General features: G+C 37.9%; 1 long non-coding RNA gene across 1 annotated transcript; it reads left to right on the top strand.

Moving 5' to 3' along the window:
* The first annotated feature begins 381 nt into the window (after positions 1-381).
* LOC142872915 (uncharacterized) lies at positions 382-17,596 on the top strand. The gene is made up of 2 exons (XR_012921006.1): positions 382-1,648; positions 17,104-17,596. It is a non-coding gene; the product is annotated as an uncharacterized LOC142872915 (long non-coding RNA).
* Positions 17,597-17,830: the final 234 nt, after the last annotated feature.

Raw genomic sequence — 17,830 nt, 5'->3', positions numbered from 1 at the left:
TTGATCTGAATGTGAGTTTGTTCCATTGATTGGTTGCCCTCAAAGAGGTAGGACAAGAGGTGTGGCAGGGGGCAAAAGCTAAATCTCTGCCAGGGGCTTGGGAGAGGAGACAGAGCTGGGGCTGACGTCTGATCTCTTCCCCTCCACTAAAGAGTTGTGTGATCTGGGGAAAGCTATTTTAAGTGCTTAAACTAGACGTACCTCATAGGGTTACTTTGAGAAAGTAAACAAGAGAAAGCTCCTGGCACATGTCTGCCACATAGCAGATGCTCAATAAATAAAACTGAATATGATGATCATTAATAATTTTATTATTAAGATCACTACCATCAAACTACAGCTCGCAGGCCAAAAAAAAAAAAAAAAAGATCACTACCAATAATAATGTTTTGGACACCCTACATAGAAGAGTCTAATCCTATGACTGGGCAGCAGCACAGAGTTGAGATTATGAAGGTATGAACTCTGGTCAGGCTACCGTGCGAGTGTGTAGTATACAGAAACAACTGGTTTGAGAGGCCATAATCATTTATTCTTTCTTTCATTGAACCCATAAGTGTTAAGGCTTTTGGAAAGCACAAAGCAGGGGCTGTGTCTAAAGACAACTCCTATTCTAGTTTTCTTTGAAAACTTGGGCTCACAGATGCAATTTTCTATTAGGGCCTTGGTAGGGAGTGTTTCTCTGGGCATATGCCTAAAGAAAGAAATTCCTTCAGAATGGGAAAAAGGTGGAAGCTGTGGTCCCAAAATTAATGGGAACCTGTTCTGAGCCTCCTGAAATCTCCAAAGGGCATTGGAAAGGCCCTGACAGGACTGGTATGCTTGGAGGGGCCAAACTATAGGAACAAAGGATGCCAGTCTCAATTATGGTGCTGGACCCCAAGCCTGCCATAGAATAGCAAAATTGCCAGATGTAAATGAATCTCGGTGTGTTGTACAGTGTATTTCTCACTGGTAACCAGTGTGAACTGAAAACCTCAAATGACTTTCTGATACTTTCAGGCTTTGTAGATTTGACCCTCTTCTACAATCAAGTACTCTCTTAAAACAGTTGGGAGAAGAGGAAGTATGATTGCCTACATGTAATTGGATTTCCTGCCAACTTGGTGAGATAGGGAATGAACAAAAGATGTGTAATATTCCTTGCACATCAAGCAGAAAGCATGATTCGTATTGAATGGGCCAGTGGTTGAGATTCTTTGGTGAAATCAGAAGTAGGTATTGACGATAAACCAATAGCTGCACTATTTAGGGTTCCCCCTACCTTCATGGAAAGCTCCACTGGGTCTCATCTGACAGCAGGGAGCCATATGTGCCAGCTTTAAACCCAGGAAGTGAAACTCAGAGTGTACTAGCACAGTGGTTCTCAAACTTGAGCATGCTTCAGAATCACCTGGAGGGCTTGTTAAAACACAGATTTCTGGGCTTCACTCCCAGAGTTTCTGATCCAGTAAGTCTAACATTTTCAGAGACTTTGTGTTTCTTTTCTCTTATTTATTTATTAATTGAATTTTATTTTTTTTGAGACAGGGTCTTGCTGTGTTGTCCAGGCAGGAATACAGTGATGTCATCATAAATCACTGCCACCTCAAACTCCTGGGCTCAAGCAATCATCCTGCCTCAGTATCCCAAGTAGCTGGGACTACAGGTAAGCACCACCATGCCCAGTTTATTTTTTTTCTTTCTTTCTTTCTTTCTTTCTTTCTTTCTTTCTTTCTTTCTTTCTTTCTTTCTTTCTTTCTTTCTTTCTTTCTTTCTTTCTTTCTTTCTCTTCCTTCCTTCCTTCCTTCCTTCCTTCCTTCCTTCCTTCCTTCCTTCCTTCCTTCCTTCCTTCCTTCCTTCCTTCCTTCCTTCCTTCCTTTCTTTCTTTCTTTCTTTCTTTCTTTCTTTCTTTCTTTCTTTCTTTCTTTCTTTCTTTCTTTCTTTCTTTCTTTCTTTCTTTCTTTCTTCTTTTTTGGAGAGACTGGGTCTTGCTATGTTGCCCAGGCTTGACTTTAACTCCTGGGCTCAAGCAATCTTCCCACCTCAACCTCACAGAGTGCTAGGAATACAGGCGTGACTGTATGGAGCCAGAATTTGCATTTCTAACAAGTTAGAAGTTATGCTGATGCTGTTGGTCCAGGGACTCTACTTTGATAACTACAACCATAGAAGACAACCTTACAGAGACTTGGTTTGAATTTTCATTTAATCCAATTTTAGTGAAAATTCCTTACTTATGTAATGTGATTTACATTTTTGTTTGAGACCACTGGTCTCCTACCCCCACCCTCCATATTGTCCTCCAAGCACAATTGTGCAAACTAGTTTCAAGAAATTCTTATTTTTAACGTGCCATTTTCACAGCAGGGTTTGTAACGGCACTAGATAAGATTATGTCACTTTTCTTTCACTTTTTAATGCTTAAAGTTTTTTTTTATTTGTGTTTTTCAAGTTTTACTGTTAAAGGGAATTCTGAATTTGTCTCTTTAGTAGCCATAAGTATTATACATTGAACTTGAGAGTTCTAGATTACTGAGCTGGGTAAGAAAGCAGAGATTGGAATTTGTGAGATACATATTCCAACCATTCTATTTTGTTCGAATACAACTTACCCAAGTCTCTTATCTGGGTTGATTTTATAAAAGCTATTTTGTGTGAAAAATTGTATCCAATCTTTTTCTTGTACCCTGTAGATATTCTTACATGGACTGATAAACAGAGTATAAAATCTGTTACATAAATTAAACGGTGCAGTGGTTAAAAGCATGGGCTTTGCTGACAGAGATACCTTAGCTCAAATATCAGCCCTGTTCCTTCATAAATAAAGGGTGACCTCAAACAAGTTAATTTTTCCTGTTTCAGTATCAGTTTTTTCACTTGGATAACACAGATCATGCCTTCTTTTTGGGTTGTTGCTAGGGCTAATTCAGAAGATATGAGTAACAATAAGCATTTTAAATAGAAGCATTATTGTTTCTTAAAGGCAATACTTTTCCCAAACTTTTTAGCCCTTTCTGCAACTCTTTATTTTCATAATTAAAAAGTAAAAAGTGGAAAATTAGAGAAAAATTTTCATTTGCATACACTTGTTATTATACAAAAGTGCTTCTATCAAACCGCAGGGTTTTCACTTACAATAAAGTAGGTATGTTTGCTTAGTGTTTACTCTTTTTTCAGTGCAGTTTGCCTGAACCAATATTAGCTAACAGAATTTACACAGTTCAAATAAATATCAATGGGCTGGAGAGGACTTTTCTCCAGCCAACTAGCTCACGCTAGAATGCTGCGTCAACATCAACACACAAAAACAATTTGGATAAAATCTCTTGCTGCTAACACAGGACATTCATGGTATAAAAGTATTTGAAGCTCAGATGAGACAAACCTGGGGATTATATATATACTAAAATATATATCTGTATACACACCCTATATGTATGTTTATATATTTACTATATTAGAATACAGCGAAATTATTTGTTCCAATTTTATCTGATTTTATTGTTTAAATGAAGTTCATAATGTTATATGTCTCCTCAGGTTTTAGTTTTATATTCATGTGAACCTAAAGGAATCTGTTCAGATGGGATACCAAAAACAAAAGAAAATAACTCTGGTTAACTTGAGATAGAACCAGATATGCATGTTGGGGGAGGCAAAAAAAAAAAAATGAAATTGATTGGCAAGGTATGGGGTAGGTCACCAAATAAAAGAAGGTATGATGGGTGGCCAGGAGAGGAGGGAGCAAGAAGCAGAAGAGCTCAGGCATCCTGTCAAGAGGTGGACCCTTCCAGAGCTCCAATTGCTTTTCCATCTGTGCCCCACTCTGCCCAAGAGAGAAGGTTTGGTCCATCCACCTGGTCTGGATCAGGCCAAGTGCTCACCTTTTGTTATGGGACACCAGGGTGCTTTGATTGACAGCCCCACCTAGGCCACTGCATATAATTTCTAGTAGTCAGGGGGGTTAAGGGGGTGAGGAGTAGGGGGGAGATGACTTCTCAAAAAAGTAAAAGCCTGCTATTTCTGCATGGAGAGATAATGGGTACCAAAATAAGTATAGCCTACAGGTACAAATAGCACATACATGTATTTGAACCGAACTTATTTATTTAACCTGTAAAAAAAAGATGCCATTATCTTAGAATAACAGAAAAAAGCATCTTAAAAATATTAATGTAACTCTAGTCCTCAACTTATCTAAATTCATAGGCTACCATGATATGCACATTGAGTTAGCTAAAAGTTAATATTTAATGTAAATATTCAAGATGGCAAGATAAAACTCATTAAATGAAATAATATTCATTTGAAAGGTTAATTTATTCATACTCAATGCAGTGGCTATTTTGGTGTCCACTTTTAATAGCAGCAGCAGCAATAAAAACTTTGGCAATACAGTTAATTTATTGAAGGCTATAGCTAGTAAATATTTAATACAGCCCCAAACAGTTTAATATTCCTTCCATTAATATTTTACCTAATAGTTTTTCTCTCATATAATCAATTTAATATTTTAATGCATAATATTTTAATTGGTCTTCAATTTGGAGAGATGGGATAAGAATGTAAGCTTTGGATATAAAATTGTCACTACAAGCTAAAGAAAAATTTTAAAATATGTAACCCCCTCAGGATGTGGAAAATTACTCTATTCTAAAATGTATGCCATAAATTTTATATTAAATGAACACTGAATCACAGATGTTTCTTCTTTCAGATTTTTAATATTCAACAATTATGTCTCTCCTTAATATCCTTTGGCATTAAATTTAATTGACCCTGGTTCTGTCAATTAGAAGCACTTGTATTATTTATGGATTTTATATGAATTATCTTTATCAGGGCTGCAGAGCTTCAGGCCACTTGCTTATTCATCATCTTTGTCAAATCCCCACTTAAAAATACTGTGACTTTTGAAATATTTTTAACATAATAAAACATCTATTCTTAGGGGATGTTGATGATAGGAGAGGCTATGTATGCGTGGGGGCAGAGATTATGTGGGAAATTTCTGTACGCTTCTCTCAATTTTGCTGTGAACATAAAACTGCTCTAAAACATTAGTCTTTAATTTAAAAAATCCATTCAAACTCTATATTCTAATGTAGGTGGCAAAGGTTTTATGTAAAAGACCAGATAGTAAATATGTTAGGTTTGTAGGCCACATACTTTCTCCGTCAATTTTTTTTTCTCTTTTTCTTATTTTTTTTACAACTCTTTAATAATGTAAAAACTATTCTTAGCTAAAGGGGTGTATAAAAACAAGCTGCAGGCTGCATGATCTCAGTTTGTCCACTCCTATAATACATCACTGTATTTGACAAAATACTATAAATACAAAAGCTATAAGGCATATGTATAAATTAAATAATAATTCAGAATTGAACTACCATAATAATGACCATTTAATTAAAGAGGTAGAATGTAACCAAATCTCCCCATGTGCAACTTCCAAAATTAATGGCATTCATTCTTTGAATATTATCCTTCATTCACCTATTTTTCTCTTTTAGCAGAATTCCTATATAAATTTAGTTTGTCAAAAGGTATATATTGAGAATGTCATATGTTCCGAAGCATCATTTTAGGCTTCCAAAAAGCTTATATTCTAGTGGTGATGATAAATAATGAACACATTGAAAAAATCCACAAATTTGATACTGGTTGCAGGTAGGAAATGATGGTGATTTGAAGATAATATGGTAAGCTGTGGAACATGTTTTTTAAATAGTGCCCTGGCACTTACTGTTGGATTAAATGTGAGGCATACAGGAAAGAAAGAAGTCAGTAATGACTCAGATTTTTACCTGAGCAATTGAGTAGATAATACTTAATATAATGAGGAAGACTTTGAGAAGGTTAGAGTTTATAAAAAACTTAACAGCTATATTTTGGCCATGTTAAGTCTCATGTTCCTTAGATACCCCAAGGCAATTTAAGGAAACAGTTGAATGTTTAAGTCCAGAGCTTCAGAGATGATCTAATCGTGATACTGGATGAATCTTCAGTGAAAGAATAGATGACAAGAGTAGATTAAAGAAGAAATGAGGACCCAGGAGCAATTCCTGGAGTAATTCAGCAACTAGAAGCTTAACAGAAGATTGTTCAAAATCTGTAATAGTCAATGAGCTTGCATATAATTTAAAAACAAAAAGACCCCTAGAACTATCTTAGTGATATCACCCTAACTCTGTGCCAATTATTCAATGCTGCCTAACAAATTACTCCAGAACTTACGGGTAGAAAACAAGCATTTATTATGCTCATAGATTTTGTGAGTTGGAAATTTGGATCGAGTACAGTGAGGAGAGTTTATCTCTATGCTACAACAGGGATTGGCAAACTTGTACAGGGCCAGATAGCAAATGTTCTTAGGCTTTGCAGGCCTAATTGTCACTGTCCCAACTACACAACTCTGTCTTTGCAGCCTGTAAACCACTGTAGGTAATACATAAAAGAAAAGAGCATGGCTGTGTTACAATAAAATTTTGCTTGCAAAAATAGGTGGTGGGCTGGATTTGACCTGCAGGCTGTAGTGGGCAAACTCCTGCCCTAGAATCTGAAAGACTTGAAGACTGGAGAGACACACAGCTGAGGCTAGAATGCTGTAGCTCCTCAGGCATCTCTTTCTAATTCAGTGTGATCTGTCTGCGTGGTTACTCATGCATGTCGGCTTTGAGTTAGTCACACTTTTAAAATGGCAGCTGAGGGCTTGTAAGTGAATGACCCAAGAGGAAATAACAAAAATCGTCATGACCTTTTCTAAGCTAGATTTTGCAATCATCCAGCATCGCAAATGCTATAATCTACTTGTTGAAGTAGTCATAAAGAGCCACCAGGTTCCAGGGGAGGGAAAGAAAGAAAAGTTTGCTTCTTTCTGGGAGGAATGTTAAATAATTTAGTGGGCATGTTCCAAAACTATCATACTCACTAAAAAATGAGCAAAAAGTCAAAAAACTGTTTGTTTCAGCAGGGAATTAAGTTTTATAATGATTTGAGTGATTCCAAAATTTTGATCGGAAAAGGAAAATTATAGTTCACACTATTGTTTTTTGTTTTTTAAAGATTTTTGGAGTGGTACTGAAGAGAAAAAATGGCATAGACTAATAGTCTAAATGCAAATTTATGGAGGCTATAGAGTCCCAGGATCTGTATTTGGGAAGCTGGCAGCTAGAAACGCTGGACATATGATGGTATATTTCCAGTCCAAGTCCGAAGGCCTGAGAACTAGGGAGTCAATGGTGCAGATTCCAGTCTGAGTCTGAAGGCAGGGAAAGAACAATGTCCCAGCTTGAAGACAGAGAGATGGAATTCTCCCTTACTGAGTCTTTTGTTCGATTCAGACCCTCCATGGGTTGGATGAGACCCGCCCACACTGACAAGGGCAATCTGCTTCCCTCAGTCCACCAATCCAAATGCTCTTCTTATCTAGAACCACCCTCGGGGACATACACAGAATCACATTTAACCTAAAGTCATGGCACTCCATGTCCCCGTCAAGTCAACACAAAACTAACCATTACAATTACCTTACAGGGCAAAAGAGACTTTGCAGATGTGATTAAGGATCTTGAGATGAGGAGGTTATCCTAGATTATTCGAGTAGGCCCTAAATGTAATTACAGGTGTCCTTAATAGAGGGAGGCAGAGGAAGATGTCACTAGAGATGAGGAAGTAGGAGAAGTGACTGTGGAAGTAAGAGGTTGGAGAGATGGGAGGAAGGGCTCAGAAGCTACAGACTACGGGTGGCCCCTGGAAGCTAGAAAAGCCAAAAGTGATTCTCCCTTCAGAGTCTCAGCAAAGAGCCAGCCCTGCCTGCACCTTAACTTTAGCCCAACGAAACTGAGTTCAGAATTCTGGCCTCTGGAACTGTGAGAGAATACATTTGTGTTGTTTTAATCCACCAAGTTGTGGTAATTTGTTACAGCAGCCACAGGAAACTAATGTAGTCTCCTATAGTTCATCAAACATTTGAATGCCATGCAGTTGTTTGTGCATGACAGAAGTTGCATTGAATTTGTTATAATTTTATGACAGTTAAAATGAAGCCCTCAATGGAAAGGCTGCATATAGTAGTTGCTCAATAAATATAAGTTAATTAAGATACATGTTAAAGAAATGATTAGAAATTAGATGACAATGAAAGTGTAATGAAAACAGAAGGTGGAACTGGTGAAAGCCAGAAGAAGGAAAAGGTACAAAGAAACAGGACTGAAATAGAAAAAGACCCAAGGAAACAGAGAATGGAATCTCTTCATGGAGAGTGAGGGATGTATCTCATGGAGCACTAGAGGCAGGAAGGAGAAGATTTCTTCCCCCAGCACTTGAGTGAAGCCCCCATCATCAAGAGGAAGGATAAGGTGTGGTGCTCATTCATTCAACCCTGAAGCCCCACCATATCCCAAGCATTGCTACTTCTGTATGCACATGAGCAAGTGGTGGGCTTCCCCTGTCCTCAGTGCACAGAGTGAAGCAGAGTTGGCCCCAACAAGCACACGTGGAAGGCATCCTCACTGATTGAAAAGCAAGTTTCAATATCTTTTTAGATAGGTATGTGTTAAATGCCAAACTTATATCTTTAATGCTTTAAGGATAATTTTACATGGATAGCTAACAAAAACCTAAACATCGAAGGGGAAAATATTCAGGTTCATAATACTTAGGTGCTTTCCTGAATCTTTGGGTACAGCACATCTACACCAACTGTCTTCTAGAAGCAGTAAAGCAGATCAAGAGCATAGATTCTGGAGCAGGAATATCTGGATTTGAGTTCTAGATTTACAGCTAATTAGATTTGTGACTTTAGGCAAAAGTCATTTAATCTCTGTGTGCCCCAATGCTCTCATCTGCAAAATAGAGAAGATAATAGCATGTACTTCATCAAGTTCTCATGAGAATTGAATGAGTTAATAATTGTAAAGCAATAACACTGGCAGTCCATAGTAAGGGTGATATAAGTGTTTGTTGAGTAAAAAATATTAAAAATGTCAAGACCCTGGAGTTCTTAAGAAAGCACATTCATGCCCTGTAAATTGCTTAACTTCTTCAGGTGACGACATTTTCCTGCTTGATATTTTCCTCACTCACTTTCCAAGAGTCCCCATGACGAATTTCCACTTAGCAGTCAACAAACGCAGACAGGGCTCCATCTGTGAAAGCCCAGTGAACCCACATGTTGCAAATGAGCATCAGAAATGGCAACAGCAGTAAGGGTTTCACAACCTGTGGGTGAGAAGAAAGTTAAGTGCAAACGGAAATGAGGTGCTCCTTCTGCTTCTAAATCACTTCAAACCCTTTCAGAGTCAAATAAGTGATAGGGATGTGAATCACAGTTATTGCCTCAGTGCGGAGAGGTAAAAGCTTCCTGGCTTTGCCAGTTTGACATTAAGAGCTGCATTCAAATCCTGACCCCTTCGTTACTATCTATATAACAGGCAAGTTAAACTTTCTTTAACAGGGAAAACTTTGCTACTTTTGCTGGGGATGGATAGATGATAGATAGATAGATAGATAGATAGATATAGATAGATAGATCGATCGATCTCCAACCCAGCGATTGCAAATCATACTTATCCTTGGCTAAACAGCAAACAGACTATAGATTGGGTGTTCAGAAGTTGGAGCACTTAGGGATCAGATACACAGATTTGTATTTTTTTTTTTACTGGGGAAAAATAGCAGTGCCTGCCTTTTGTGAGCTTTTATCAGCCAAACTTTCTGCCTTTTCTTTTGTTTAGCCTTTTAGAAATTGAGAACAACAAAGGCATTTCCTTTGGCAAATCTGACGCATATAAAAGAGAGAGGACATAAATATTTTCCCTTCTCTCCAGTGAAAGTGGATGTGTAACATAGAAGAGAAGTGGTGGCTAGTCAAACAGTCCTTTCCAACAACGAAGTCCCAGGCACACATCTCAGAAGATTTATTACAGGCTGCCCCTATCATTGACCCCAAAGAAGGAACTGATTCTGCAAACAGCCAAAATCATAGTCACCCTCTTTGTTTCCTGTAAGGCCCTCCCACTCCCCACTAACACAATCCCGCAGCCACATCAGTCAGTGCTAGGGTACTGGGTTTATTTCACTCCCAAGGAAAGCAATGCCTGAGAGAAAGAGCCATTCATTTGTCTTTTGAATTCCAGCTTCTTCTTCCTAAATACGACAGCCTTTTAGAAAGATTTCACAGTGTCAGATTAGTTACTGAAATACTCTATGACTTTACCCTGTCATAAAGAAGCAGGGAAGAGAGTTGGATTAGGAAGACTCTCTAAGGTACATCTTATTTTTTGTTCAGTTTATATATTCAGTAACGTGAGTTGTATGTAAAATGATGATACAGATCAGGGTAGGATAAGCATTGTTATTTATATTTTATAGATAGAAAAACAGAAAAAGCACAGAGAGGTTAAGTGATTTGCCTGTGATCACAAAGCCTGTTAGAAGCAAACCCAGAACAAGAACCTAAGATTTATGACAGCAAGTTCTGGGCTGTTTTGTTGTTGTTTGGTTGGTTTTTATTTGTTTGGGTTTGTTTTTTTCCATGTATCTTTGGTAATCAACATAATCAGAATCTGTTTGGAGGTAACTGGGTACAAGAAAATAAATTATCATTCCTTTTGTTGGGTGAATTCAGTGACCTGGTTATTATTAAATAAATTTGCTCAAGCTGCACTGTCTCAGTTATGTCTGCTCTGGCTTTTATTTTTTGAACTATCTGTATGGCTTTTAAACAGTTCATTCGTGTGAAAGTAGCTAGCATTGATCACCACCAAACAGGAAGCCACCCAGTCAATCTGGGACAACTGTGGAATTCAGAAGCAAAGCCAGGTAAGCACTTCAAATATACAAGGAATGAAGAGAGCTGAGGGGAGCCCAAGCAATTTGGTTTGCTCTTGATTTTCTCTAGCAAAAGAGGAATCCTTCCATTCTGGATCCAATAAGGCATCAAAGATCCACCCTGCCTGCCTCTTTCCACCTGATTCTTTCCAACAGCACTCTCTCCCACCCATAGCTCCTCTTCTCCATTTTTGTCTTGTTCTGTTGCATGAGTGACATTTTCTCTAGTTCTAACATAGTGGGACTAACCCAAGGTGATATAAACTAGTTAGTAACCCTGGGCGCAGAGATCTGATGGCTCATTCCCTAAGACTTAAAGTTAGAGGATAAAATTGATATACCCATTAATTCTCCTCTTCTCTCCAGGTAAGAACTAAAGGACATCCCAAATAGTAGAAAAACAAATAAGGAATCTTGAAGAACTCTGAATTTCCCAGAGCCAAGCCACTATATTCTTCCCTCTTTTCTAGGTCTGTTCCAGAGAAAATGTGTTCTTGTCAGCACTGCAGTGATACTATACTCTCCATCCCATGACAGAAACTAAGACTTGGGCGACAGAACATTGTTTGGGGAGCTTATACCTAGTGGTTGGTTGTTTTTGTTTTAAAGTCTGACATGGGAAGTTAAGGGGTGAATGTGAATGATAATGTCATAAACTTTTCTGTTTGTAATTGATTATGATAACTCTTCCCAGGGGGATTTGAATTCCCCAGGGAACTTTGTCCAGGGTCTCCCAATTCTTTTGAGATACCATCTAAAAACAATGATTTGGATGAGAGAACTCAAGAGCTACATGCAGTTCTGCATCTAACTCTGGACACAGCTATATCCATATTCTGCTAAAACTGATATTCCAAAAGCTCAGCTCAATGATTGGGGCTTTAAAATTGTATTTTTTTCACTATTGGTATCTCGTGATATGGTATAGATATGTAGATACTGGGGAATAATCATTCTATAATGAGCCAAAGTCTGACAGCAGACACACTCTTGTGTGTGATTGGTGGAGCCAGAGAGAGACGTCATTTCCTAAGAAACAGACAATGTGAAACTTAGAAAGCAATTGGAGACTGAAGAGCAGAGCACTGTGAAGATGATCCAGGAAGAGGGTCACAGGGATTGAGGCAGAAAGTAAGTTCTGGACAGTGATTAAAGACATCTAACAAGGAAAAGGGGTCCAGTAGCTAAGAAGGAAGGAGTAGTTTACACTTAATGTACCCACAGTCAGGTTATTAAGGAGGATTCTATTTTCCCAGGGACCAGGTTTAACAGAGACAGAAAATTAGTTTGGAAGAATAAATATCTGATTTATTAACTAAAGTATGTCCAGCTTAATTATGTAACTAAGATGAGGATTTATAACTCATTTACTTGAGTATATATTTTATAGATAATGAAGTATCAATGTGTAAAAAAAAAAAAATCTTATATTACAAACTGTGGTTGTGATTTCAATGGCTTGCCTGAGAAGGATGTGGAAAAGGGTCCCTTATCTCTCAATAGTGTTTCCCAGGTTAGCCAAAAAGAAATAAAACATTTTAAATCTCTTGGTTCCTAGTAATGGAAGAGATTTTAAATATAGGGCTTCCTATCTGAGTGGACTATTATTAATTTAGTACAAGCACCTTCTCCTAAAAATGTTGTAAATTGAGGACCCTCTGATTTTTTAAAGCCAGGATTATTAAAGAGTAACCTGCTACAAATCAAGTTCATTCCTGCCCTTGATAACTTTGTGTGTATGGACTAATTTTTGCAGGTAGAGTGGGGCATAACTCATGATACTTTCTCCCTCACAAATTGGATTAATTATTTTAAAAAATAGCAAAGGTCATGAAAAATAGCCTGGCTAAATGCTCATTTTTTTGCCTAATGTCTCATTGCTTGGCAATTTCTGTCATTTTCAAAGGAAAAATACCTGAAATTCATCTACTGAAATTCAACTGTACAGAGTGATTTAAAAAGAATCAATAGACATGCTAATAATAAGGAAAGCATTCAAATGCAATACAGCATTTGTTTCTAATTACCACTTCATCAAGCCCCAGTTACAAATTAAGTCTCTTTTATTTCAATTAACAGTCTAATGGTGCTTTAGAGAGATAAAGAATGTTTCAAAAAGAAAGCAAACCTCTGATAAAGAGCACCCAATTTTCTCTCCAAGGAAAACATGATAAAGGCTTTGAGCTATGAGAAACATCTGGGATAGATGATTAGTGGACTGTACTGTGCACCACAGGTAGGAGATATAGATAGTGGGTTTTTTTATTCTCTTGTTTTCTATGCTCCGCTTCTTGGGACTTTCTTGGCCATCCTACTGCACACTTTTTTTTTCTGATATTCTGTCATGGAGGAAAAGCCAACCATCCAGCCATGAATCTATCCAAGAAATGTTTATTGAGTACCTACTCTGTACCTGCACTTAAATGTCTAGTTGTGAGGATTCAGTGATGAATAAGATCTAGTCTTTTCTCTCAGGAAGATTGCTGTTTAGTGCTGTTTAGATTGCTGTTTAGACATATAAACTAATAGTTATAGTGTAATGTGTCTAAGACAACAATGATGAAAATATCTACAATGAAGATTGATAAGTTCATTTGCTCTAATGTGTTATATCATTTTATCTGGAAGTTTTTAAATGGAAAGAGGAATATTTCACACACACATACCCTTTTATGGGTGAAATTCCTGGTATTTGTGATTAGGGTATTGAGATATCTGATACCCATATAGGTGACCACAAACTCTGTCCATAAAGAGTTTTAAAATTTTAATTTATAGAACGTTAAGGGTTCAAGGAATTACTAAGTATATCTAATTGATTCATTTTACAGATGATGAACCCAAGACCTAGAGAAACTAAGTCATTTGCTCAAGATGATACAAATAATGATTAGACATTAATATCAGATTTAAGCTATTCTAATCCTTGGTACACATGTTAGAGAAGATATTTTGTCTTTACTCACATTAGAGGCATCTGTCTGGCCACATCTAACTTGACCCCCTACAGATCCATAATTCTTATTTTCACTCATCTGCTATGCTGCTGATAACTATCCAGGTCAGCAGTTGTAACAGCTAAACGAAGTTAACTCTGCCTTAAAAAAAGAACTAGAGGAAATAGAGAGACCCAAAGATTGAAAGCCATCTAAAATTTCTCGAGTAGTGTCTTATAGCTCTTTTCTGAAGTGTCGTCAACCTTAAAAGAATGCCTGCTGAGCATGTACTGGTAGAACCTATTTTGGCTGATTCATGGATGGTATATTAGTTTCCTGAGGTTGCTATAATAAATTATCACAAATTTGGTGGCTTAAAACAAGAGAAATGTATTCTCTTACAGTTCTGGAGTGCAGAAATTTAAAATCAGAATTTGGGGGCTGAAAGCAAGGTGTCAGCAATACCCTCTGGAGGCTCTATGGTAGAATCTGTTCCTTGCCTTTTACAGCTTTTGGTGGCTGGTGGCATTCCTTGGCTTGTGGTCAGATCCCTTCAATCTCTTCCTTTTTGATTGTATCACCTTCTCCTCTGGCATTTGCCTCCCTTTTATAAGAATATATGTGATTGCATTTAGGGAACACTAGAATAATGCAGGATAATCTCCCCATTTCAAAATCCTGAACCACATCTTCAAAGTCTTTTTTTTTTTTTTTTGCCAATAAGGTAATATTCATAGGTTCTAGGATGTATAAGATATTCAGCCTACTACCAGTGGGTAATTGGTTATCCCTTCCTAAGTCAGAGACCATGATGCAGACAGAGTCTCTTCTTGCTTTTGCCCCATTCATTTTGCACATAATTGCTGGGCTCTGATTTTTCAGAGAGCTTTATTAGATTTTATTTTTTGCCACATCTCTCAAAAATGTCTTATGATTTTTCTCACAACCTGTCATTTACTTACTTTTTTTTTCTAAGTTTTTGGCTATCTGTCATGGTCAGTGCTCTGAAGTAATCGAAATCACTGTGGAGCGGAATGAAAAATCAGAAGAAGAATCAAGAGACTCATGTTTTACTCGTTAGGAGAACTGTGATGCTCTTTATGTCTATTTTTGGAGTTGGAGGTCATCTGCTGGCAATGACTTCTGTGCTCAAGGTCAAGTGTTCTTATTCTCAACACAAAGTCAGATAAGATGGCTGGGTGCTTCAATAATCACCATTGATTCACTGTCAGATGGGTCCATGCTCTATGACAACTTTTCAATATTATAGACTTCACCAAATAGAAAGGTATCTGCTCATCCTGTGTATAGAAAACGAAAATGATGGATGAGTTATGTTAGCCTGAAACCCTGCAGCAAAAAAAATAAGCATGAACATGCCCTGTGATGCCCTCTGAGAACTCCTATGCTAGAGATCACCTCTTCAAGATGTCTTTTCCAGTTTTCTGATTCCTGTTGATAACTAAGCACACAAGGCAACTTTGTGGTGGGGCCAGAGGGCATGTAGGAGAGTGGAGAGTTCAGCAAAAAAGCCATTCAGGAATAAGATTTGATATTAGTCAAAGGTGTTGGACTGAAAATCACTATGAGACCGGAGATGTAACCACTCCTGAGACGGAGTTCCTAAGCAGGATGAAGTGGTTTCATCCCCAAAGGCGACCTCTGGCCCAATTCAGGGCAGAGCAAGCTGCAAGTGGCAACCTCAGAAAAGAGCTAGTGGGAAGAACAGAGACCCATCTCTCTGTTGACTGCATTAACCCCTACAGCTGTGTTCCTCAATTTGCTACTGACTTTTTCTGCATGACAATGAAGTTTTACTTCTTCTTAAGAGAGAAACTATAGTGAATTCACATCTATTAGTTAGGTAGTTAGCAAGGGATTCCAGGTCTCCTAGGGATGAAAGTGAGTACCTTGCCTTGGTGCAATTGCCCCACCTGGGAAGAAGAATGAGGGTGTGCCCCAGGCCCCCATCTTGGTCCTGCCCTGAGCTACTGCCATACCTAGGGGAGGAAGGAATAACTTACAATTCTGCCAATCATAACTTGGTGCACTAGCTGCAAAAGAATGCAGAGGACTCTCTAGCCCACATGCTAAGCAGCATAGTTACCATAGAGTCCAAAAATTGACCTAGAACAGCCACATGCATAGTTAAGACTCAGGTCATGCAACTCCCAACTGTTCAATCAAACTGATTCCACAGTGATGTCTGAGCCACAGGAAGGTCCCAATGCAGGCACTACAAAACAAGGCGCAGACCATAACCAGTCCCTTTCTGTGCCCTTCCTTTTGCTCTCCCTTTGCTGCAACAATGGGTCTGGTTGTCATCTGTGGTGTATATATCACACTCTGTAAACCTATATCTTGCTCCTACTCTATAATTCTATCATTCTCTCCTCAATAAGCCTCATTTTTGTGCTTGCCTTACTTTGGTGACCCTGGTTGTTCTTCTGCCGTGAGTGCACTAAGAACCGACATTTCAGACTGAAACCTGACACACTCACTACTCCTCAGCTCACTCTGTAAAAACTTAGATAATGCTGTTTGAACTTCTTAACTCCTTGTCAAATGTGGCTGCAAGCTCATTCAGGAAAACAATAGCTGAGAACTTTAGTTAATAGTTCTTCAGATGATGGAGAATAAAGAAATAAATTATTTTGAATATATCTACCATACCCTCCAAACATGATTATTTATATCTTTCCTATATAAATTCCTTTCCTATATAAATGATACTTAAACTATTCTTGAAAGATAAAAATATAATCATATTCTCTTCACTCCAGCTCAAAGATAACCATATTTCCCTCAATTTATACATAATTTATATTTAACACTTTTCCAAAAGAATTTTAAGAATTACAAGAGGTAAAGTATTGCTCTTTTGTTTATTTTGTAACTTGATGAGCCATCAAACCTAAAGAGAAGAAAGGTTGAATGTGATCTCTGAAAAGAGAATTTTAATATTGTATATGGCAAAAAGCATCTTAGAATGAATAGAAGGCCTGAATAACTGGATGGCCACAAGGCTCATCTGAGCATCTATGTCCTAAGTGGTTAAGTGTAAAATAACATTTAACTTGTGCATTGTAAACATAATACCTGATTGTAAACTGGAAAATACATGTTAGGTATTATTCATGCAGCTCAGTTATAATGGAGAAATGTTCTTCAGTTGCAGAATGATCTTCCTCTGAGTGAGTAAACTAGATCAACATTTACATTCAGGTTCTAGCTTCCCCATAACTTTTCTTGGCTCCTTTTCCAAATCAAATGAGGCAGCAATTGTGGCTGAATTAGTCTAACTGCTCAGACACCTGCATTTATATTTGGTTTCTCTGGTCTCCTATTTAAGGTCAAGTGCTGTAATCATTTGTCCTCGTCAGCATGGGCTGCCATTACTCAGGCTCAGCGGACCTGCCGCAGGTGATGAGTCAGCACAACCTTCATGGAGCTCCTCCAAGGTCAACACCTCTGGTAAACCTACTGAGGCAGGGACATCTTCTAGACCCTCCAGCCTCAGAGGCTGGAAGGAGGAAACAAGATGCTGAGCACTGGGAATGAGGGGCTTCAGCCCTGCACCATCACCACACTTCGCTTTATCCCCCAAACGGATGAAGAATGTCGTTTCTGCCGCTGTGACCACTCCTCCCCTACATTGTGTCCAGCACAGATTTTACGCAGTGGCCTTGCTAGTTGTTGAAGCACTAGCGTTTTTCTTTTTCTTTTTTTTAACCAAACATTTATTCATTGGTAAAATTTATACAGAATGTGACACCACACATGGTAGGTACCAGAGGAGAACTGTGCCAGTGACATGACTCACAATAAAAGCAACATTAATGTTCCATGTTTCTATGTCAAATTGCTAACAAGATGAAAATATTCTAAACATAATTACTTTTAAACTGTGTGTATCCCAATACAGAAACTACTGAGATAAATTCTAAAATGGAAACAACAGGTTTTAGTTTTGTTTTAAACACAAATATTCTTTAGCTTAAAAAGTTGGGGAAAGTTAAGGTTCCATGCTCACAAATGTCAGCTTGTGATATAATTCATGAAGTTGGTATATTGGTTAA

This window comes from Microcebus murinus, chromosome 9 (assembly GCF_040939455.1).
Source record: "Microcebus murinus isolate Inina chromosome 9, M.murinus_Inina_mat1.0, whole genome shotgun sequence".
Taxonomy (NCBI): Eukaryota; Metazoa; Chordata; class Mammalia; order Primates; family Cheirogaleidae; genus Microcebus; species Microcebus murinus.
This window is presented reverse-complemented; position numbering and strand designations above follow the sequence as displayed.